Source organism: Lycorma delicatula, chromosome 1 (genome assembly GCF_047948215.1).
Source record: "Lycorma delicatula isolate Av1 chromosome 1, ASM4794821v1, whole genome shotgun sequence".
Taxonomy (NCBI): domain Eukaryota; kingdom Metazoa; phylum Arthropoda; class Insecta; order Hemiptera; family Fulgoridae; genus Lycorma; species Lycorma delicatula.
In genome coordinates, this window is record NC_134455.1 from 360,635,843 (window position 1) to 360,642,098 (window position 6,256).

The following is a 6,256-nucleotide window of genomic DNA, read 5'->3' on the forward strand; positions in this document are numbered from 1 at the left end:
TGGTGCAGCTGATTTGATTAACAGTTCCATGAATTTCAAGATAGATGAACCACCTTTGTTATTTTCTGCTCTGAAGTTTCCTTCTGTTTAACAAAATATGTTTCTAGGGACTTTGCCTTATGTGGAGGTCATACTTCTTTATTGTATAAAAGTAATAGGTTAGTTTTATATACTTAAGACTTCATTATGTGTTAGAAAATGACTATTATATACTTCCATATTATCACATTTTTAATATTTTGTAGCATATGGGAAATGTCAGATCTGACTAGAACTGACACCCAGAACCTTCCAAGTGAAACATAAACATTATCATTCTACTGTGAAGGTCAGAGGTTTTTTGAAATTACAGATTTTAAATAAGTGAAAAAGTTTTTGAAACTAAATCCTCTGGGATTTAGTTCCAAGGGTAAAATTGATATTTAAAATCTTTCCTGTCATGTGCAATAAAAATATTTTATCAATTTTTTGATGCAAGCCCTCTTTCTTAATACGTAAGTGTTATGAAGGCTATGCCCATTCTACTAGTCAAAATCATAATTATTGTATAGTTTTACGAAGCATAAATATTCATGTCCTATCACTTTCTTCGGTAGTTTATTGTTTGTTAAACAATTTTTTAGCAGAAAAATAATAATTCTGGAGGGTAAAAGCTTTGTCCAGGAGGGCCCAATCCAATTTGACTAACTGTTTGGAAAATCATTGGTCAAGTCTGACAGAAAAGATAACATACAATTTTTTCTCTAAACTTCCTTCTAAACACTTCTGTGAGAACTGTGTTTCTAAGGGTAAATATACTTTCTATTTGTTAATTTTCATTAGTGGTAGTTGGTTTGCCACATGGCATGTCCTTACTGTTTTCACCGGGCAAGTTAAGTTTTGTCAGTGGGGTAGGCACAATGAATATGGTTAATTGGTGTACCCATGATGTCATTTCTGGTAGATGGTGAATGAGAAGATCAAAAGTATTGCACAGTTGTGAGACTTGATGTGTGAAATGTTTTCAACAAGATGAAAATATCTGGGGATCTTAAAACCCTGCACACTGACATATTTAAAGAGGATGGACTGACTTTATGAGTGATGGTTGTTGATATACTACACCCCAAATCATAGGTGGTGTATTTACTGTTCTAAGATCAATTTCTTGTCCCTTAGATCTACATCAACTATAGAGTAATGCATGAATGAAGCAAGTTTAGAAATGATAGAACAAAAAGGGAAGAAGAGAAAGAGCTGATCCTTCCATAGAAGAGCGATGATAAGAAAAGAAGTATATCTTAACGGTAAAAGTAAATAAAAAAAAAGGAAATAAATATCTATGGTTGACCAATATCAGTTGAATCAATTATTGCAGAAACAACAGATGTTACAAAAAAGCACTTTTTCCAGGAAATGAAAAAAACTGGGTGGTGATGAAAAAAGCTATGTTTATGTATTTCATAAGATTATTTGTGTTGGTTGGGTATTTTTGAGTTGTTATAATTGGTTTGAATGCCGAATAGCACAAGCTAAACGAGCCTTCAGTAAGAAATATAATTTGTTTACATCAAAAATTAATTTAAATGTCAGGAAAAGATTTTTGAAAGTGTATGTTTGGAGTGTCGCTTTATATGGAAGTGAAACTTGGACAATCGGAGTATCTGAGAAGAAAAGATTAGAAGCTTTTGAAATGTGGTGCTATAGGAGAATGTTAAAAATCAGATGGGTGGATAAAGTGACAAATGAAGAGGTATTGTGGCAAATAGATGAAGAAAGAAGCATTTTGAAAAATATAGTTAAAAGAAGAGACAGACTTATAGGCCACATACTAAGGGATCCTGGAATAGTCGCTTTAATATTGGAAGGACAGGTAGAAGGGAAAAATTGTGTAGGCAGGCCACGTTTGGAATATGTAAAACAAATTGTTATGGATGTAGGATGTAGAGGGTATACTGAAATGAAACGACTAGCACTAGATAGGGAATCTTGGAGAGCTGCATCAAACCAGTCAAATGACTGAAGACAAAAAAAAAAAACTTGGGGTGAGTACCAAACTGATAATTATTTGTGTGCCAATTTAAATTTAATTTAAATCAGGTTCAAATGTTTTCAACAAGAAATTTTTTGCACTAAAAATGTTTTTTACGAAATGAAACATATGAACTCTTTTTTAAATGAAAATGGATCTATTTATTATAAAAAAGTAGTAATAAAATGTAATATTGCTAGAAAAAGTAGTATAATTTAAAAAAGTCTTTTAGTTACTATTGTGGTCACTAACAATAATTGATCTGTCACCATCATCCGAATCTGATTGAACAATAACAGTAGGCCATTCAAAAAAATTCATTATAGAAATTGTAACCGACAACATATTGTTTAAGTTTGTTCAAGTCTGATATCTTGTTGTGATTTATAGATAATTTTCCTTGATAGGCTTTATCAGTAGGTAAATTAGGAACTGCATTAGGCAGATATTTATTCAGACTAAATGTCTGCGAGATTAAGCTATTGACATATCCCCTTGCTTATTTTTATCATATTCAAATTGCACATAAGAACTTATTTTGGACAGCATCCTACTACTAGATGGAATGCCTCTTCTACTGCTTTCATCAGAAAAGGCTATTTTTTTACAGTTATGTGGCCACTATGTTTTGAATGATATTATTCCTGAACTAGAAATATGTTTTCACTGAAATCTACCTTTAGACTTGCCCACACTATTAAATCAATGTACTGATCAGGGGTGTAAAATCTATTGGATAGTCTCAATAATCTTCTGACACACCCAATATCCCTGTCACAAGACAAGTACAAGTGCCCTCTTATGAGGAAATAATGAGTTATTTTGTCAAAAGTAGAGTTATCTGTTAAGTTCATCAGAAATTGCACAACTGTATGATTTTTATTATGTCCAGGACACCCGTCACTGAATAGCAATATTTTTTTAATAGATGGAGTCAGTTCATTTGTAAAATTATCCAATAAAAACGTGCAAACTCGTTAGGTGTTTTATATCCTTCACCCTCATGATAAATATAAAATGATGCCTTATTTGTTTTTAAATTGTGAACTGAAAATACATACAACCATAGCTGTCTTACGTAAAATATCTCTTGTGCTGGAATAAGAGGTAGGGGTTGGATTTGCATATAATCAAACCAAAAACATTTGGATCGCTATGGTAACTAATGGAACATCTTAGACTGAATGATCACTGGTGACGAAACATGAATCCATCATTACAAGCTGGAGAGTAAACGGCAGAGTATGGAATGGAAACATCAACATTCGCCCTGCAAAAAAAGTTCAAGATCCAACCATTCGCAGGAAAACTGATGCTTACGGTTTTTTGGGACTCACAAGTCCCAGTACTGAAACATTATGAGGAAAGGGGCACGACAATGAACAGTCCGCATTACAGTGAGTTGCTTACTGCCAAGCTGAAGTCTGCAATTCAAGCAAATGCAGAGGACTGCATTTAAGGACGTTAAGGTGTTGTGTTGCACGACATTGCCTGTCCACACTGCTGAAATGCTCCAGAAACTCAACTTTGAGGGCATCAGGAAGTTTGTGCAACGATGGACCAAGTGCATTGAAATGCAAGGGGACTATGCTGAAAAATGATGTACATGTAAGTTTCCTATTTGTATTGCAATACAATTTATAACTGCATTGCGGATAATAATTGGCTTACTCTTGTATTTCATTATCAACGTTTGCCTCCCCACGTTAAGAGTAGAGACAGAGTTATATGTTTTTTGGGCAAATACTTCAAGATATGGGAGCAACTGTTCATGCAGTTTTACTCAAAAAGAGATTTCCAGCAAAAAAGAATAACTCTTTTGTTCTCTAGTTTCCAAAACCAAATTTAAAAAATTCAGGGCATAACTCATCCCCCCCCCCCACCAACCCATTTAATGAACAAAATCCTGAACTTATAAAACAATAAACTAGTTAACAATAAAATAGACCAAAGATTTTCTTTTTAACTTATACTAAAACTGAAAGGCAATTGCTAGAACAAATAAGGTGTCACATAAGGCTTCCCTGTGTTGGAGAAACCTGTAAAACATTTTACAGATAGGAAATTAAGTTTATGAAAAAATATGTAATATGACAATATAACATGTAATCAAACCTTTCTTGATGAAATTCAAACACAACTCCGTTCATAACTCCTGAAGTTATAGTCATAATACATTGTAGCTTCTGGTAGACACTGCTTTTAGTGCAGGCACCTCATTTTATATTTTTTTGCTGCGAGAACAAGATGAATTTAATTAAGAACTATTATCTTTAAAATTGTTTTAAGACAAGCCAAAAAAACAGAGTATACCATAAACAGTGATCTGGAGGGGGGGGGGTGAATCAGTAACTGTGTATATGTATATATCTGTTCATTGTAGACATTATATATATATATTTTTATATATATATATATATATATATATATATATAAAATATATATATATATATATATAAAAAAGAGGTGGCTTAAATGTAATGCATGGTACTAATAACATGCAAATGATACAAATATGCCAAAAAAATACATTTTATTTGTTACAAAAACTTAAATTTATTTTCACAATTAGTCATATAGTGGCAGAGACACATCTCTACCAGTGGAATCAGTTTTTCTCATTCCATCAATGAAGAATGCGGATGTTCTTTCTTTGATCCATGACCTCACTATGTATTTCAGTTCATCAATTGTGTTGTTGAAATGAATACCTTTAATTTTGGAAAGGAATGAATTGCAGGGCACCAAATATGTTGAGTATGGAGGGTAAGGAATAGGTTCAAATTTCAACTTCAAAGAGCCCCGAGGGTTGCTGCTATGAGTGTGACAGAGCATTAGTAATGAAGAATTATTTACCTCATGTATTGTCAAACATGACATGTACATCTCCCAAAGTGCTTTAATGTCTCTATGTAACATATAGAATTTACAGTCTATTCAGCTTCCAGATAGTCATTCACATAGACGTGTTTTGAATCCCACAATACTGTCAAGAAAATTCAATTTTGTTGGGGGGGGGTTTGAAATTTTTTTGATTGTGGTAAACCGAAGTGCCAGTGTTCCATGTTCTGCCATTTTTCTTCTAGCTTGTAATAATGTGCATCATTACAAATAATGATGAAATCCATCTCAATATTGGAAAGAAAATCATCTCTCTTATCACACTGTTTCAGAGACTATTCACAACATTCTTTTTATTGATTCTTCTTTTCTGTGAGTTTGCACAGCACCCACCAATTTTTTTTGTTTGCACAAACAAATTTTATAGCGGTCCAGTTGTACAATATTGCGTCCTATCTGTTCTTTCAATATGACTGTCTTAGTGACAATAAACAGTCATTTCGCATCAATTCATCCACCGCTTTTTGATGCTTCACATCAGTCACAAAAACTGGTCAATGAATGGGAATGTTTCTGATGTATGAAATTTTACTTGAATTTTTATTGAAATTATTTTAAAGTCAACTTACACTATTTCGATCAACATTATCATCACCATAAATAGCTCTTAGATGACAATAAATTTCACTAGCAATCACTTTTTCCATTACTAAAAATTCAATCACTGCATATTGTTTTGGATGTTTTAACATAGAAGGTGTACTCGACTCCATAACAATGGCATCTGACAGAAAATGTGAGGGCATGGGCCAGTGATTTTTAGAATGTTATAAGGAGAATGAAACTACAAGACAGCAGCACCTATCACTTTGTTCTCCCATTATGTACCAGTGCGCAATACCAGCCTACCACTCATATATAAATTAAAAAAAAAAAAAAACTATAATGCCAGTCAGGCTATGGTATTTTGAGCCGATCCAGGATATCCTAAATGGACAATATGAGGGCATACCTAAAAAATTGGAATTTATACCTGGCATGAAATTAAGATGTAGCAAACTTCACTGCTAGGTATATTGTACAGCATTGTTCTGAATTTTTCATAAGCTGTTTTGTGTCAGTCAGGCTTTCTTGGTGCTTAATAAATGTATGTTTTGTGATAGGTGTTCGTAAAAAGCAGTAAATCTGCATTAATTTTTGTTTCCTCTCAGGGAAAGCAACTCCAAAATGCTTTTAAAGAGTAAGCTTTAAATAAGTAGAGGTCTGCGAGTGGTCTTTGCATTTCAAAAGAAGGGAAATTTCACTTAAAAACCAACTCAGGTTGACTTTCCACAATTAAGATGATGAAAAAACCTTGAAAAAGTTTGCAATGTAATATATGAAGATTGTCGTTGAACTATTAAG